The sequence below is a fragment of the Camellia sinensis genome, chromosome 7 (genome assembly GCF_055761805.1).
Source record: "Camellia sinensis isolate YWXY chromosome 7, ASM5576180v1, whole genome shotgun sequence".
Lineage (NCBI taxonomy): Eukaryota > Viridiplantae > Streptophyta > Magnoliopsida > Ericales > Theaceae > Camellia > Camellia sinensis.
The window spans coordinates 119,078,405-119,098,158 of NC_138967.1; the positions used below are offsets into that span (position 1 = coordinate 119,078,405).

Genomic DNA, 19,754 nt, shown 5'->3' on the forward strand with positions numbered 1-19,754 from the left:
CAATTAGCTTTCATGATGCAATGGAATTATCACAAGATTAGATATCATTCTGTAGAAGAAAGATCCTGAATTCACTAATAGGAAATTCTGAATCCACAAGAAAGAGAAGAATTCTCAAAGTGAAATTGAGTAATATTGATAAAGTTCTCTTACTTAGAGGCTTTCATGATTATTAATAATAAGAGAAGTCCTAATCCAACAAAGAAACAACTACTTAGGTCAATTCCACTGTGCATCACCATTGAGGATGGTGATGAGTTTGATTTAAAACATCATTTCTAATCAGACTACCAGATTTGAAAGGATTTTGAGTTCATCCACAAATTAAGTTTCTGCCCTAATGTGACCTCTTATTTGATTATTGACAATCCATTTTTTCCATGAATTCTCCAGCTTCTTGTTCTACATTATTTCACATTGCTGTTTTGGAGTTCTATTGAAGTCTACTACTTTCCTATAAAGAGAATCATTGAGATAGCCAAGTATCTGGTTTCTATCATGTCTAAATGAGTATCAAAATTTTTCACTTTGCTTGGTTCCTGTTTTCAAAAAACACTTTTCAGAAAATTCTACTTTCTTGTTTTTTGTGTTTTTTTGTTTTTACTGAATTTTTTTAATATTTTAAACAATTTTTTTTTACTTTTTAGACATACCTAACATAAATATACCTAAAAAGTAAAAAATTTGTGAAAAAAACCTTTTAAAAATTCATTAAATACCAAAAATACAAAAAAAAATACGAGAATTCAGTACATTTTTTGTATTTTTATATATTTATTAATTTTTAAAAATATTTTTTCACAAATTTTTTACTTTTTAGATACATCTAAGTAAGGTGAATCTAAAAAAGTAAAAAAAATGTTTAAAATTTTAAAAATATTCACTAAAAACAAAAAAATACGAAAACCAAAAAACTCAATTTTCAAAAAACTTAATCCAAAAAATTCAAACCAAACACAATGATTGCTTTTTATTTTAAATTCAGTGTATTGGGATGTTTTTCATTTTTTGAATTGAACTTTGTCAGTCATTTTATGGTAACAAAAAAGGAAATATCTCAACAGTTGCTAAATATCTCACACTGTTGAGCATTATAGTCACTCACCAAACATAAATCTTCTGATTCATGGAGCCACGGAAGTGGGGGATTCATATCAGCTACCTTATCATTGACAACAATGAGGATGAAGCCAGGGAGAATGGGGCCAGGAATCCTTATGGAAATGCTATTGGGTGTTCTATGCACTTTGGTATTACCACATCTCTCTCTTCTTTTCCTGTTTCTGGGGTCAGCGTCCTTGCATTTTAATTGGGTTTTTGTTTCTTGAAATTTGAATAATATATTATTTGTTGTTTGAATATGCAAATATGCTGCATTGGTCTATGTGGGTTGTAACAATGTAGACTCCAAAATATAATGCACATGTGAAGTTCAATAAACTTTTTTAAGGATTTACACTGAGCAACTCAACCTGTTACATATTTGGGTTTGAATTCTTTAGGATTATCAATTATTTTCTGAAAGTTATATAGGTTAGTATTCCTTAAAAACAAACAACTACACAACCAATTCGACATATGCAAATTCTGACAGTTAACTTAGCGAACTTCGACATGTGAATATGTCATGCATATTACAATATGATGGGACTTAAACCACAAATGGATGTTTAGGTGCCTTGGGTGTTTTGATTGATTTATTTGTTTGAGAAAAATTAAGATTGCTGACCAAGATAAATATTACAATGATTTCTTTTAATGAAAATTTGGGGAGAAATCCTAGAGGTATTTGGTTTACTTTTTCTTTAACCAGAGATCCTTTCGAATTATAAATGTCCTATAGGCAGCATTTTCCATCGGAAGATTGACTTACAAATAAAAATAAGACACTAGCTATTATTTTTCTTTAATTCTGGTTTTAAGATTTCTGCACCTATTTTATCATGTATCTTTGACAATATAACTGCTTCTTGTTGCTATGTTTTTAGAACTTCAGATTTTTACGTCTTTATAATTTATATGTATCCACTTAATAGTGTGTCTAGATCAACACTCTGCTTTAACTTTCTCTTAGAGGAGAAATTTGGGGGTTGAATTGAATATATTGTCTTTGCACTTAATTGACATTGCTGTTGAGTTTTTCCTAGAAAAAGAAAAATGAAAGCATTTCTGGTAGGTTTGTTTAATGTTTGGCTAGAATTGAGGGGATAGAATGAGTTCTGGGTTGTGATATTTGTGCTGCTTGTCCGAATGGGAAGTCCTTTGCTTCTAAACAACAAATTATTATTAATTCTCTGTTTTGCAGAAGGTGACTCCTTAGTTTTGTGCTAAAAAGGACACTAGCTTGTCAAAGGACCTCAATTTTTGTTGCTTAGGAATTGGCTGTCACTGTCACATTGTTTTTTCCAAGCATGTTTTGACTGTGGTTTGTGAATCCATGCCATTTCACTTATAAGTTGTTTTCTGTTCAATTGAAATCCTATATTTGAGGGAACCTCCTGATTGCATAAATTCGGATGCTATATTAGTCCTTTTGGCACGGAAGAGGAGTGCTTGATATAAGTAACAGTCTTGTTACCTGGTTTATGCCTTTCAATGATTGGAGGTGAGTAGGTTGGTTGTGTGAGCCTTTTGAAATGTTTTAGACATGTAGGAGGTGTGGGATCACTGGAGGAGGGTTAGGTGATGGCTGAGGTGGCCTTAGGAGAGGGAATTATAGGGAATAATAGAGAACTAAGGAATCATGAGTTGCATAGAGATGAAATTGATCCTTCTATAAACATCGTCAGTGCTAGATGGAGGCACGTGTTGTGGGCAAATGCTTTTGGAGTATGAAGGACAGGTGGCTTTTTTCGTGAGTCATGTCTATAACAATTCTTTAAAGTGCCATACCACAGTCATTGAAGCCAAGCTGTTCCTTGTTGACCCTCTGAAAGGGAAATCACAAGATCAATGCTGTTTTGTTGGTGGAGCTAAATAATATAGGAAATTGCAATATCAAGGTATACAAAGCAGTCTCTTTGGCAACTCTTAATGCTTATGAGTTGGTGCTACCCTTCTTCAAGCATTTGGATAGGCATTTGTGCCTTGTTTTGGGCTACATCTATAATATAAATGAACTTAAAATGTTTTCATACGCCTTCAACCCACATCATAATTTGATACCATGGTAAATATTTGATGCGGGGTTAAATATGCAAGTGTTGCATAACCCTAGCACATATCTGAAAATGTTCAGGGGAAATATAATGAACCCGATTGGTAGTTCCAGTGTTATGATTTCTGCTGTTTTGAATTATCAAGTCACCCAACTGTCCAAAAGCTTAAATGAGCCCAACAATGCGTATCATGCTATCTAACACCCCATAACATGCGACCTTGTCTGCTTATGAAGACCCAAATGGATGAACATAGAAATTGAACATGGTGCAGAAACACACACAATATAGAGTGCACAATTACAAACATAAAAGGATCAAATGCAAATTATGAGACTTGACCCAAGCTTTCCTAGAACCAGATTTTTGATACCTGATTAGATACGATGAACATAGAAATTGAACATGGTGCATAAACACAGACAGACAAAGTGCACAATAACAAACATAACAGGAAACAAATGCAGGTTACAAGACTTGAACTTAGGAATTCCTAGAACCAGAGCTATGATACCATGTTAAATTATCAATTGTCCCAATAGTTTAAGCTGATAGGACATGGGCTCAAGCATGTATATCAAGTTATTTGGCAAGTATGAAATGAGCTAGTGAACCACAAGTGCACTTCCACAAGCAAATTTTTATATAGAAAAGAAAATCCATCTACAGTTATTCATCAGGGGAGAATTTGAGCCGCTCACAGTGTTCTTGGATGAGAAGAGATTTAGGCTGATGCTTTAGCATTTGAGGCTCACAACACAGTGGATGAATGAAATGATGGTGAACAGAGGAAGAGATGGTGGCTGGATTCCGGTAGTGAGGCAAAGGAATGGAGGTGGAGCACAAAATAAGGAAGCACAGCATGGTCTTATCACTGTCTTTGTGGACAACATCCCGTCAACTATGGACGCCAAAGCTCTGTACAAACTCTTCATCAAATTCGGGATTGTGAAGGATACTTACATTCCTTTCAAAAGAAGGAAAGTGACCAATTCAAGATTCGGGTTTGTGCGGTATAATTGTAGCGTTGCAGCATCTGTCGCAATCCAAAAAGGAAATGGGCTCTTGGTGGATGACTCTATGCTAGAGGTCAAACTGGCTGCTTACGACAGAAATAGTAGAAGTGAACAGAGTAAGGACAAGCTTCAGCCTCTCAGAAGATTCTCGGATATGATCAACTTCAAGGGTAAAGACGCACTGGTTGGGCACAGATCTTTTGCTGAAGTCCTAAAGGGTGACACCTCTGCAGTGGAAGGTAACACAAACACAAACATAACCATCAAAGCCAAAGCAGAGGGCAATGGTTGGCTGTACGAAAGTGCTATTGTTAGATTCAATAATGAACAGTCTACTCACAACATCCTCAAAGTCCTGGAGGAGAAAGGGATGGAGCAGATAGAAGTCAGAAAAGGAGGAGGTAGAGATGTAATCATCTCCTTTAAATCTACAAGTGATTTGCAATCAAACATTGGCAAGCTCAAAGAGTGGTTCAAGGATGGGAGCCAATCTGTGATGGAATGGAGGCCAGATTATCATCTGCAGCAAGAGCGATGTGTGTGGTTGAGATGCTATGGTATTCCCTTGCATCTTTGGAGTAGGGCTACTCTTAACAGCATTGGCAATATCTGGGGCACTATACTCAACATAGACGGTAACGTTTGTCACCCAAAATCCTTCGCTTATGCTACGATTAGAGTGGCTACTGTATGCATGGAGCTCATTAACAAAACCATTACTCTAGAGTGTAAGGGCTATCCTCATCCCATACTTGTTTGTGAAGACCATCTAGCCGACTCTAGTAGATTGAAGCCCTTCGGCTTGAATGACTCCACCCCCACAGAAACCTGTTTCAGTGATGAGGACAGGATCCTTCCAGCAGCAGCGGCTGGGGAGAAGATTGATGGTGATGAGGTGGCAGAAAGGAGAGCCTTGGTTGGTGCTGACCTGGCTTGCACAAATGAGGTCGTGCCGAGGAAGGAGCTTCCTGACAGTCACATAGCTGATGAAGTGGGAACTGTTGTCGAGGAGACCCCCTGCAAAGGTGGTTCTAGCAGAGACAAAGCAGCATGCGTTGAGGGATTTTCGATGGATGGGTCAGAGCTAAATTCAAAAAGTAATGATGGCAAGTTGAGGTGTGCTCAGCAAGCTTTCTCTTCTGATCATATTAGCAGGTATGATTTTAATAATGGTATTGGTCCTGATAACTATTTGGACGAAAACTTGGCTATTGAACCTCTTACTAGTCTTAGGCCTAGCATAGGGCCTGGCATTAATTTGGAAGTCTTCTTGGCCCACTCTCCTAGTGGCTCCGAAATTCCACCACAGCCCATTGACTCTGTCAATTTTAATCCTCTAAGTAACGGCATAGCAGCCCATGTACACTCTGTTACTCCCCTTTCCAAGCCAAGACCTGCTGGGTTATTACCCATGAACCTCATTCATTCGGTCAAAGCTAAATCCCCCATCCTCAATACAAAGTCTCTGCAGCCTGAAAAGAAAAAAGGGAAGAAGAAGACTCATGTAGAGGGCTTTACTAGCTTTGCTAGATTACATGGCTATAGAACTGCAGCAGCAGCCCACAAGCACTCTTCTAAGTCAGTTATCTTCAGTCCAGCAGCTTCTGCTTTTGCTCAATCTGATCTATCTGATGGTAGCTCATCTTCGAACAATGATCTATTGGAGGAGGCCAAAGCCACTTTACACTTGGGGAAATGCTTAGGCATCAAATACAATGGGAAAGATGACACTGTGTTGAGCAAGATAATTGATTTAGAGCTTAAAGACAAGGACAGAATTTCTGATAAGGGGCAGAATCAAAAATAAGCTTCTGCTCTTGGGAGCCTTGAGCCTGTCATTTTGTTTATCTATGAAGCTCTTATCTTGGAACATTAGGGGTTTAGGTAAACCTGAGAAGAAGGGAAGAATTAAAAGATTGCTAAAGGACAAGCACGTTGACATTGTTTTTTTCCAAGAAACCAAGCAAGCTGTGGACTCCGAAAATGTGGCTAGAAAGCTTTGGGGTTGCAGAAGTATGGAGTTCATGTCTGTGGATCCTGTAGGCTCTGCTGGTGGACTTCTATGCATTTGGGACCCTTCAGTGTTCCAATTATCTGGCTGCTGCTGCAATAGGAGGTATATACTACTTTCTGGCTCTTTGTATAATTCCTTTGAATGTGTTTTGATAAACATATATGCACCAAATAACCCCTCTGCTAGAACATCTTTTTGGGCGGGTATAGTCAAGCTTAAGGATCACTTTCCTGCACCTTGGTGTATGGGTGGAGACTTCAATGAAATTAGACATATAGGTGAGAGGATTGGCTGCTCCAGGAGAGACATGGGGATGAAGCATTTTAATGAGTTTATTGAGAAATGTGAGCTCCATGACTTACCTCTTCATGGTAGGAAATACACCTGGTGTAATGCCCAGGAAGCTGAGAAATGGAGCCGCATAGACAGAGTACTCCTCAGCCCAGAATGGTTGATTAGCTTCAGATTGAAGTTATGGGGCCTGCCTCGACTAGTTTCTGATCACTGTCCTCTGCTGCTGATGGAAGATGAAAGAGACTGGGGTCCCAAGCCTTTCAAGTTTCTCAATGCCTGGACTCTCCATCCCAGTTTCTCTAAGTTCTTTGTGAACATTTGGAGCAGCACTACTGTTACAGGGTGGGCCGGATTCAGAATTGTTCAAAAATTAAAGCAGCTAAAGACAGAGTTAAAAAAATGGAATGTTGAAGTGTTTGGTCATGTCACATCCAAACTCAAGGCTCTAGAGGCGGAATTGCATACATTAGACATCTTAGCAGAGGATGGACTATTAGATGATTCTGGGCGGTCAAGAAGAAGAGTGGTCAGAGGAGAAATGTGGCATTTGCTCAGAATGGTGGAGTGGATTTGGCATCAAAAATCCAGATTGAACTGGACTCTAAATGGGGATAAGAATACTAGATTCTTCCATGTTTTTGCTAATACCAGACAGAGTAGAAACATGATCAGCTCTATAGTAGTTAACGACGTGTCTTATGAGGATCCTAGCAGGGTTCAATTAGAGGTCTACCAACACTTCAAGAAGTTGTTTACTGAGGATTGGGCCAACAGACCCGTCTTGGGAGGGCCATTCAACACCATTGAGGCAGACTATGTTTCTCACCATCTTGTTGCAGAGTTCAGTGAAGCTGAGGTGTTGGCTGCAATTAAGGATTGTAATACTAACAAAGCCCCTGGCCCCGATGGTTTCAATCTGTTGTGTTATCAGAAATTTTGGAAGACTATGAAGCCTGAGATCATGCAATTCTTTGCAGACTTCCACGCAAATAGCAAACTGACTTATGGGATTAATAGTACCTTCATTAGTTTAATTCCTAAGTTGGAAAATCCCTCCGGCCTTTCTGATTACAGACCCATTAGTCTTGTAAGCTCCTTGTACAAAATTTTGGCAAAGGTGTTAACACATAGACTGAAGCCAGCTCTATCCTCAATTATTGGTAAAACTCAAACTGCTTTCATCGGTGGAAGAAACATCCTTGATGGGGTGTTCATTGCCAATGAAGTAGTAGATGGTTGGAAGAAGACCAACAAGAATGGTTTGATCCTAAAGCTAGATTTTGAAAAGGCTTTTGATTCGGTTAATTGGGAATTCTTGTTCTCTCTGCTATCTAGTTTTGGGTTTGGTAACAAATGGATCTCTTGGATGAAAACTTGTGTGTCTACAGTAAGGATTTCCATTCTTGTGAATGGTGCTCCAACTAAGGAATTCTCACCACAAAGAGGGCTTAGGCAGGGCGATCCGTTATCACCTTTCTTATTCAATATTGTGGCTGAGGGGTTAAACATTCTTTTGGTCAGAGCAATTAATCTTGGCATTCTTAGAGGTGTTCATGTCGGTTCCAAAGATGTCCTCTTGTCTCACCTACAATTTGCAGATGACTCAATTCTTTTTTCTGAGGCAGATTGGGATCAAATGGTACTTATCAAAAGAATCCTTAGGTGCTTTGAAATCCTATCTGGGCTTAGAATTAATTATCACAAAAGCGTGGTGTGTGGCGTCGGTGTGTCTGATTCTTTATTGCTCTCTTTTGCTCATCTCCTTAACTGTAAAGTACATAGCCTTCCTTTGAAATTTCTGGGTCTGCCTCTTGGTGCCAATCCTGGTAAAAAATCCACCTGGAAGCCTGTGATTGACAAGATCAGATCTAAACTCTCAGGGTGGAAGAGGAAACTGCTATCCTTTGCAGGTAGATTAACCCTAATCAAGTCTACTCTATCTAGTTTACCAGTGTACTTTCTTTCTTTGTTTAAGATGCCAGAAGGTGTGGCAAAAGAATTCGAAAAGATTGAGGCAGCTTTTTTATGGGGCAGTAATGATCTTAAAAGGAAAGTGCATCTAGTGAAATGGGGGGAGGTAACCAAAAGCTTGAACCAAGGGGGCCTGGGTATCAGAAGAATAAGAGATATGAATGCTTGTCTATTGCTCAAATGGTGGTGGAAATTTGGTACTCAAGTAAACTTTCTTTGGAGGAGAGCTATCTGTAGCAAATACAATATTGATGAGGCTAGTTGGCATCCGCCTTTAAAGTCCTCCTACAAACATTCTAGAGTATGGAAGGACATATTATCTATTGGGTTTCATAGCACAAATGTTTACAATTTCTACATAGATAACTGCCAAATCCAAGTGGGGGATGGGAGTAGGATTAAATTTTGGCATGACAGATGGTGTGGCAGTTCTAGTCTCAAGTCTTCTTTTCCCCTTCTCTTTAATCTTTCTACAGATAAAGAAGGTTCTCTACAACAGTTCATGGCAAGAAAGTCTAGCCCAAACAATTGGAATTTTCCTAATAGGAGAGTGCTTTTCAGTTGGGAATTGGTAGAAGAAGCTAATTTACTTGGTCTACTATCTTCAGCTCCATCTCTGTCAATTGACAGGGCTGATCGTCTTATCTGGGCTTCAGCATCTACTAGTCCTAGTGTATTTTCCGTGTCCTCTCTTTACTCTGCCTCTAACTCTATCCTAGGGCCTCATTCTATCATTTGCAAGCATATTTGGAATGGGGCTGTCCCTCCTAAGGTTTCATTCTTTACTTGGCTGGCCTGGAAAAACAAAATCAAGACAGCAGTGTTTATGCACAGAATTGGCATCTTAGATGCTTCTGCTTCTCTCATCTGCCCATTTTGTCGTTCTCAACCTGAAACTGCTGTCCATATCTTGCTTCATTGCCCATTTTCTTGGTTGATTTGGTCATCTATAATTAATGAGTGGGGGTTCTCCTGGTGCATTCAAGGATCAGTGGATGATCTTCTCCAATGGTGGATAAATGTCAAGCTCAAAAATTTTGATAGGTTAATTTGGAGAGCTATCCCCCCTATCGTTCTTTGGTCGCTTTGGAAACTTAGGAATGAATGTGTCTTTGCAGAGGCTCAACCTAGTCTCTCTGGATTGAGTGAAAATATCAAAATTAGAGCTGTACTTTGGCTGAAAGCATCTATTAAAGATCTTCCTTACTCCGTTGATGATTTAACTCTCAATTGGCGCCAAATCAGAGGATGTTCTTAACTGTTCCGAGCTGCTTTGTGTTGAAATCTGGGTTTGTATGGTTGTCCAGTGGCTGGGGACGATCTGCTAGTGTTTGGCTGTTGTCTTCTTGTTTTTGTCTTGTTTTGTTTTGTTCTGCTCTGTTTGTTGGTTTCTCACCATCTTGGAGCCTCGAGTGTGTGCTAGCAGATGATTGGGTGTGCGTTTTGGTGCCAACCTAGTTGGGATCCAAATGTTTCACTGTGATGCTTTTTGCACCCTCTTCTTTATTGATGTATTCTTATCAATCTTGTTTTGTTTTTCATCAATAAAGCTTTTCTTTTGCCGATCAAAAAAAAAAAAAATTATGTGACACAATAATGTTTGTTTTTGTTTAAAATGAAAGGATATTTGTACAAAAAATTTGTTGTCATCATTGAAACTGAAGTTTTACAAAACTAATGGCATATAATAATAGTCATCATTGTTAATACTTCATAATCAACATTATTTCATTGTTCGCATTGTTTTTCATTATCAAGACCGCCACAACAGCAGATGATAATTCTCATTGTTGACCCTTTTTGTTTAAAATGGAAGGACCATAATAAACCACAGTATTTTGTGCAAAAAATTTGTTGTCATCATTGATACTAGAGTTTTACAAAACTAATGGCATATAATAATAGTCACCATTGTTAATACTTCATAATCAACATTATTTCATTGTTCGCATTGTTTTTCATTACCATCACCACCATAACAGCAGATGATAATTCTCATTGTTGACCCTTCATAATCAGCAATATTTCCTTGTCATCATTTTTCATAGTCATCACCAGACTACTAGACTAATAAATTTTAGGTCATTGTTATTGCCTTATTCATAGGCACAACCCTACAAGTGATATCTCTCTTCCTCAGATCCCATCCTTTTCCCTAAGCTAATACAAAGGGTATTTTGTTTAGCTCCTTTATTAGGAGAATGGATATCTATGTTACATGGATTTGGTTCATGTGTTGGCTTTCTCAATTTGAATCATAAAAGACAAGGACATGAATATTGTTGGAGTGCATTTCCATATACTAGGATAAAGATCTTTTATTTGTAGAACATAGTCTGCCATCTTGGGTACTTAATTTCATTTTGAAACATTTGCAACAATTGATTAAAAAGATGAAGTTTCTCTGGGATTGTATGGTAGAACTATATGCCCTTCTGTCCTTCCTCTAAAATTTATGTCGAGTTAACATTCTTTCGCTGGCAGTTCAAACACATACCCATTACATATGGGCTCTTGGCATCTTGAAGTGTCCATGTAATATAGACAGGGTTAATTAAGTATTTTATGTAATTTGAAATCATCTTGCCTATCATTTTTACAAAAAAATTTGTACATTACAATAATGTAGGAGAAGTCATCCATGAAACAATTTATTGGACCTCATTTTTGTGCAAACTTAGACTTACTGCCCCTACTAGTATAAGATGGTACAAGATATCTTGAAGACATACATTGACTTTTTTCACGTTGTATGTCTCGAAAATGCTTATTTTCTAGTCATCCTAGAAGAAAGTTGTACAACATTGGCTTACCCTAATTTGGGTGAGACCATGTCTGTTTATAATCAATATAAGATACACAGGAAAAAGGAATTAAATAATTATACAATCAAATCCTAAAAATCAAATCCCTAGATAACCGTAATTTATAGAAATCACGGGATCTCCTAAATATACAATATTCTATATTCCAACACTCCTCCTCAAGCTGGATCAAAGATGTCAACCAAACCCAGCTTGTCAATGGAAGATCGAAGTAGGGATGGTCCGACAGATTTGTTAAAGATGTCGGCAGTCTGATCAGAAGATGGAACAAACGAGGGACATGTTAGCATATTATATTAGCCGAAAGTGTTTGGCATATTATATTAGCCGAAAGTGAGTAGGGTCTGTAATCATTTTATACCCTCAGGGATCATCTTGTAATTGTTTTTTTTGTAAACCCTAATCTTCATTTATAAATAAGGGGTGATCTTCTATCATACCCTAAGCTGGTTACCCAAGCTTCATGGTATCAGAGCTTCACCTCTAGGGTTAGGGTTCAAAAACGTACCTAGTTGGATCATCTACTGGGTCGATCTTCAGTCACTGTTGTCACGCTGCTTCGTCTTCATCAACCGGTTGGACCATCTGCTTCGTCTTCGTTCTTCGTCTTCGTTCTTCTCCTCTGCTTGTCGATCTCCTCAGCTCCTCAGCTCGTCGTCGTCTTCCTCAGCTCCTCAGCCCCTCTGCTCGTCACTCGTCCAGCTCCTCCAGACGTTCGTCACTCGTCTTCCTCACCCCTCATCGTCGTCGTCACTCATCCTCACTGTGGTATGATCTCAGACCTAGTGTATATATAAATAGATATATATATATTAATATATATATAAAACTAGCCTGATATATATATATTTATATTTATATATAAATCCATGTATATATCCTGATATCAATTTATATATAAAAACAAAAAAAAAAAGAGAAAAAACAAAAAAAAAAAAAAAAAAAAAAAAAAAAAAAATGGTTTCTTAAATTTTGTTATATCTTTATAGTGGTCATTGTGCCTGTTATATCATTACCACCTTCCAAGTTTGTGATTGCTACTAGTTTTGTTGCGGGTTCGGTAGTATTGTATCTATGACAGATTCCACCAGTGCGTCCCCTTCTTCTCAAACACCAAAGAGTGAAAGTCCCATTCTACCTACTACCATGACTGAGAACCCCAACCCTAGTCTGAAAATCACCACCTCTCTATTTAATGGTCAAAACTACCTAGCATGGTCTCAAAGCTTGACTATGTTTTTGAAGAGCAGAGGGAAGATGGGATATGTTGATGGCAGGATACAGGCACCTAGTACCACTGACTCAGGTTATGACCAATGGGAGATTACCAACTCTTTAATTATGAGTTGGCTTATCCATTCGATGGTTCCAGAACTTGGTGAGGGCTACTTATCTATGGAGACTGCCCAGGACGTTTGGGAGGCTGTGGCTGCTACCTATTCCCGCAAAGGGAATTTTTCACAGGCATTTGAGTTGCGCCGCTCTATTGAGAGCTCACTTCAGGGGGAGCAGACTGTTCTTCAGTACTTCACTTTCCTCACCAACGGCTGGAAACGCCTTGATCACCTGGAAGACTATAAGTCCGTTTGCCTTACTGATTCTGTCGGGTACAAGAAGTTCATCTCACGGGAACGGGTCTTTAAATTTTTGGCCGGCCTAAATGTAGAGTATGATCCAGTTAGGGGTCGAGTTCTGAGTATGGATACTTTTCCTTCACTTCAGGAGGCATTTTCTTATGTACAAAATGAGGAGAGTCGCCGGTCTGCTATGATGTCCCCTGTCTCTACTGACCGTTCCGCATTACTGTCTACTCCTCGAGATGGCCTCAGCCTGCCTCATCCGTCTGCTGCTAAGGAGTCTGTATTCTGTGATTATTGCAAGAAGCCGCGGCATACTCGTGAGACGTGTTGGAAGCTTCATGGGACTCCATCTGGGGGTCGCGGTGATCGGTCTCGTTCTCGAGGAGGTCGGTCAGGTCAATCTAGGGGCCGTAGTTCCTATTCCCGGGCTCATCAGTCTAGTGCCGTTGATACCCTTGATTCTAATTCTACTTCTGTTACCCAAGCTTCTGATACTGAGCTGGAGGATGCTTTGCGCCAATTGTTGGACCGCCGATCTTCTACTGCTCTCAGTACCGCTTCCTCGTCCTTTGCCCGCTCAGGTAACTTAGCATCTTCTCCTTGTGCTTTCCTGTGTCATCCATCTTTGCCGTGGATTATTGATTCTGGTGCCTCAGATCATATGTCTGGCTCCTCTGATCTTTTCTCTGTCTATAAGCCCTCTTCAGGTCAGGATAAAGTTAGGATTGCCGATGGAACTGTTTCTTCCATTTCTGGAAAAGGTTTAGTCCAAGTCACTCCTACCATACATCTATCTTCTGTTCTCCATGTTCCCAAGTTTTCTGTCAATCTGTTATCCTTAAGTCGTCTTACCCAGGATTTGAATTGTCGTGTGACGTTTTTTCCTGATCATTGTCTTTTTCAGGACCTTGTCACGGGGAGGACGATTGGCAGTGGTAGTGCAGAAAATGGTCTCTACTTCCTAGATCAACCGGACAAACTTGCTTATTCTACCACTACGTCTTCTACTACCTCCGCTGATGTATGGCTATGGCATCGGCGTCTTGGGCATCCCTCATTTCATTTACTTAAGCATTTATTTCCTTCTAGTTTCGCAAATCATCATGTGTCTGACTTTCTTTGTGAGTCTTGTCAACTTGGAAAACAACATAGAGCTTCTTTTGCTCCCAGTTTGAATAAAAGCTTAGTTCCTTTTTCATTAATACATTCTGATGTTTGGGGTCCCTCTCGTGTTCTGTCTGTGAACGGTCATCGCTGGTTTGTTACATTTATTGATGATTTTTCTCGTGCTACTTGGGTGTATCTCATGAAAGATAAGAGTGAGGTTTTCTCTGTGTTTCGCACTTTGCATAAGATGATTTGTACTCAGTTTGGGGCCACTATCAAAATATTTCGTTCTGATAATGGCGGGGAATACATAGCTTCTGGGTTAGGACAATATTTCTCTACTCATGGCATTATCCATCAGACCTCTTGCACCAATACCCCCCAACAAAATAGGGTAGCCGAACGCAAGAATCGGCATCTTCTTGACATGGCTCGGTGCATGTGTTTTTTTATGAATGTGCCTCGACTCTATTGGGGCGACGCTGTTCTCACCGCTGCCCATCTTATTAATCGTCTCCCTACCCAGGTCTTGGACAAACAGGCTCCGCTTCACGTCCTCCTCGGTTCTCAGTCCTTGTTTTCTATTCCTCCCAAAATATTTGGTTGTGTCTGTTTTGTCCATAATCACTCTCCCTCTCGTGGTAAGTTGGACCCTCGCTCCCTCAAGTGTGTTTTCCTTGGTTACTCTCCTACTCAAAAGGGGTATAAATGTTACCACCCTTCTTCTCGTAAGTGGTTTGTGTCCATGGATGTCACTTTCTTTGAATCTCAGTCCTATTTCTTGTCCTCTCCGGTGTCACCGTCCTCATTTCCGGGGGAGCCTTGGTGTGAAGTGAGCCCTGTGCCTCCTATGGAAGAACCAGTTGCTCTTGCACCACCCTCTACTACTGTGCTTCCTATGGTGGAACCAGTTGCTCTTGCACCACCCTCTACTACTGTGCTTCCTATGGTGGAACCAGTTGTTCTTGCACCTCCCTCTACTGAAACTATAGAACCCACTGTCACCAAGAATAAGGACGAGAATGTTTACGTCCGGGACATAGACAGAAAACAAGTTAACTGGATACACGGGACCGTTTCTGCTACTCCACTGCCATCTCCTGCTTCTGATGAGAGTCTAGGTAACTTTGAATCTCGTGAGACCATTGATCTTGATGTTCCTATTGCCAAGAGGAAGGGCGTGAGATCTTGTACTCAACATCCTATCTCACAATTTGTATCATACTCTCATTTGTCATCCTCATATAGAGCGTTTGTGTCCAATATTTCCTCTGTTAGCATTCCTAACCATTTTCAGGATGCTCTTGCTACCTCTGAGTGGAAACTAGCCATGATTGAGGAAATGAAAGCACTTAGGAAGAATGGCACTTGGGAATTGACTGAGTTACCTACGGGCAAACGACCTGTGGGATGTAAATGGGTATATACTGTGAAACACAAAGCAGATGGGTCTATTGAGCGTTACAAGGCAAGACTTGTGGCAAAAGGGTTTACTCAGACATATGGCATTGATTATCAGGAGACCTTCGCACCCGTGGCTAAAATGAATTCAGTCAGAGTACTTCTCTCTCTAGCAGCTAATCTAGATTGGCCGCTTTATCAGTTTGATGTCAAGAATGCTTTTCTCCATGGTGACCTCGAAGAAGAAGTATATATGGACATTCCTCCGGGTTTTGAGGATCATCAAACAGAAGGCAAAGTATGCAAACTTCGGAAGTCATTATATGGTCTCAAACAGTCTCCAAGGGCTTGGTTTGAGAGATTCACTCAGGCTATGTTGAAATTTGGCTTCAAACAAAGTCAGGCAGATCACACATTGTTTGTGAAACATTCCTCACGTGGTAAGACTACAGCACTTATTGTTTATGTAGATGACATAGTTCTTACAGGCAATGATAGTGGGGAAATACCTCTGTTGAAGAAATATTTAGCCAACGAGTTTGAAATCAAAGACTTGGGAAGCTTGAAGTATTTTCTGGGAATTGAAGTTGTTTCTGGGAATTGAAGTTGCTCGCTCTAAAGATGGGATATTTATCTCACAGAGGAAATATGTGCTTGACCTGTTGAAGGAAACTGGGATGCTTGGCTGCAAGGCATGTGCCACTCCACTGGAACCAAATCAGAAATTGGGGGATGATGAAGGAGGAGAAGTTGTGGATAGGGGGAGCTATCAACGATTAGTGGGTAAGCTCATTTACCTATCTCACTCCCGTCCTGATATTGCTGTTGCTGTCAGTGTAGTTAGTCAGTTTATGCATGCTCCTCATCAGATTCACTATGAGGCTGTCATGAGAATCTTGAGGTATTTGAAGTCTGCTCCTGGTAAGGGTCTGTATTTTTCAAAGTATGATCATCTTCGTGTAGAGGCCTATACAGATGCTGACTGGGCTGGGTCAGTAACTGATAGGAGATCAACTTCAGGGTATTGCACATTTGTTGGCGGTAACCTAGTTACTTGGAGGAGTAAGAAACAGAATGTGGTTGCCAGGTCAAGTGCAGAAGCTGAGTTTAGAGCTATGGCACAAGGTGTGTGTGAACTTTTATGGATCAAATTATTGTTAAGTGATCTAGGTATTGATCAGACGGACTCCATGCGGTTATACTGTGATAATAAGGCCGCCATCAACATTGCTCACAATCCCGTTCAACATGACAGGACAAAACATGTTGAGATTGATCGCCACTTCATTAAGGAGAAACTCACTAGTGGTACCATTTGTACTCCTTTTGTCCAGACTGTGAACAACTTGCTGACATTCTCACCAAGGGAATTGGGAATAAACCATTTCATGACATATTAGGCAAGCTGGGCATGAGAGATATCTTCGCACCAACTTGAGGGGGAGTGTTAGCATATTATATTAGCCGAAAGTGTTTGGCATATTATATTAGCCGAAAGTGAGTAGGGTCTGTAATCATTTTACACCCTCAGGGATCATCTTGTAATTGTTTTCTTTGTAAACCCTAATCTTCATTTATAAATAAGGGGTGATCTTCTATCATACCCTAAGCTGGTTACCCAAGCTTCAGGACATACATGCCAGCTCGAACCTTTTCCCAGATGAAATGAATATCAACTTCAATATGCTTAGTACGCTCATCAAGCACAGAGTCAAAGGCAAATAAGATGGTAGACTTATTGTCATAAAATAGCTTGGAGGAATTATTCTCCTCAAAGCCTAACTCAGTAGTAACTCACATGTCCCATAAGCCATGGCTCGGTACTTAGCTTCAGCAGATGATCGAGAAACAATTGCTTGTTTTTTGCTTTTCCATGACAGAAGATGTATACCAAGGAAAGTACATACCCCAGAAGTGGAACGTTTGTCAGTCAATGAACCTGCATAGTCTGCATCAGTAAAATAGGACAATCCTATCTGAATCCCACCATTGAAGAATAAATCCAAACCTGGACATAACTTGAGATATCTCAAGATGTGGTGAATAGCATCAAGGTGAGCAATACGAGGTAAATGCATAAACTAACTAACCACACTCACAGCAAATGTCAAATCTGGTCGTGCATTAGTTAAATAAATCAAATGTCCTACCAACTCTGGTAGTGAGATGGATCAGAAAGAAACTCACCAGACTCAGCCGAAAGTTTCAGATTTGGATCCATAGGAGTAGATGCAGGCTTGCACCCCATCATATTGGTGTCCCGAAGAAGATCCAAAGTATACTTCCGTTGGGATAATGATATCCCACTGCAAGAACGAGCTACTTCAATCCCCATGAAATATTTGAGAGGACCCAAGTCCTTGATGTCAAATACTCGACTAAGCTCCTATTTTACCTTAGTAATACCAACGTAGTCATCTCTTGTAAGGATGATATCATCTACATAGACTGACAAAATAATAAATTGACCATTGGGCTGACGACGAATAAAGCATGTATGGTCGGAGTGACACTAAATAAAATCCATGGATAGGATAACAAAGCTGAAACGGTGGAACCATGCACTAGGAGATTGCTTCAAGCCATAGAGAGACTTACGCAGACAACAGATTTTGCCAGCATACTCCCCCTCAGCCCGAAACCTGGGTGGAGGATCCATGTAGATCGTCTCAAGTAAGTCCCCATGTAGAAAAGCATTCTTGACATCAAGTTGATGAAGGGGCCAAGAAGAAGAGGTAGCCAAGGAAATAAGCAAACGAACAGTGGTCAATTTAGCAACTGGTGCAATCGTAGCCCCAAAATCCTTGCCAGGAATGTGAGAAAAGCCCTTAGCAACAAGACGAGCCTTATATCGGTGCACTGTACCATCAGCCAAGTATTTGACAGTAAAAACCCACTTGCATCCAACGTCGTCTCACCAGAAGATAAAGAGACAAGATCCCAAGTGATTATGCTCCAAAGTAGCCATTTCAGTTTACAGAGCTTCAATCCATTGGGGATTCTGGAGAGCCTTTGGCACAGACCGCGGGATAGAGACTGCCTCAAGCTTGCTAAGAAAAGACCGATGAGAAGCTGAAAGGGCATCATAACATAAAAACTGGGAAATAAGGTGATTAGTACTACTAAACCAATCAAACCGATTAGGGGGACCATGTTCACGGGTTGGATAACGGGAAGGAGCTGGGGAGTGAATAGTAGAGGGAGTACTTGGGCCTAAGGGCGAAGAAGATGCTGGAGGGGGTGGAGCACAAGGGCGACGAGAGTATGTTTGTAATGGCGGAGGACTGGCAGGTGCAGATACATGCGATGATGAAGGAGCTACTGAATCAATGATAGGAACAGGGCGAGCACTCAGTGACACAGCAGGAGGCGGTGCACTTGAGGCGGAACCCTAAAACACAGGGTTAGAACAAAAAAATGGCATATCTTCGCAAAATGTGACATCAATAGAATGATAAAAACGACGAGACAACGGATCATAGCACCTATAGCCTTTAGAGAGAGCTGAATAGCCCAAGAAGATGCATTTAAGAGACTTGTTATCTAACTTGGTTTGAGTAGGACTATGATCCTGAACAAAACAAGTACAACCAAACACACGAGGCACAAGAAGAAATAACACGGTATCTGGACAAAGTAATTGAAAAGGGGGCCAACTCGTGAAGAATCCAACTACGTGTCTGATTAATGAGGTAAACAGCAGTATGCACAACCATATGCTAGTAGGATTTAGTGACATTCATTCCACAAAGAAGACACCAGACAACAGACATAATATGACAGTTTTTACGTTCAACCATCCCATTTTGTTCAGGGGTGTAAGTAGAAGTGAGTTGTTGCAAAATTCCCTGCTAATTAAGTTGGGAGCGAAATGCATCAGAGATGTGCTCCCCTCCATTATTAGAATGAATATTGCGTACAACGGTGTGGAATTAGGTTTTGACCATTTGTAGAAATTGAATAAAAAGTGGAAGCACATCAGACTTTTTTTTAAGCAAATAAACCCAAGTACACCTAGAATGGTCATTTATGAAAGTCACATAATAGCGACGCCCAGAAAAAACCAAAAGAGGAGAAGGACCCCAGATATCAGAGTGAATAAGGTCAAACATACAGGAGGCGCGATACATGCGAGGAATATAAGAAGTACGAGTATGTTTAGATAGTTTACAAACAACACAATGAAACTGATGATCCTTGCAAGCTTTATTAAGCGACGAAAAAAGTAAACATAAATAATTAAAGTTTGCATGTCCTAAACGAGCATGCCACAAGGCTAAAGTCTGAAAAGAAAAAACATAGGAAGACGACTCAGGTAATACAGTTGCTTGTTTGCAGGCCAAAAATAGTAGGATGAAAAGGTGTTGGGTCCTTGAAGTAGTATAGCC

General features: G+C 40.1%; 1 long non-coding RNA gene across 1 annotated transcript in view; it reads left to right on the plus strand.

Moving 5' to 3' along the window:
• The first annotated feature begins 789 nt into the window (after positions 1–789).
• The window catches only part of LOC114261794 (uncharacterized), a 29,312-nt gene continuing 10,347 nt past the window's right edge, over positions 790–19,754 (plus strand). Inside the window, exon 1 of the long non-coding RNA XR_003629110.2 lies at positions 790–1,250. This is a non-coding gene — a long non-coding RNA (uncharacterized LOC114261794). The remainder of the gene's footprint in view (positions 1,251–19,754) is intronic.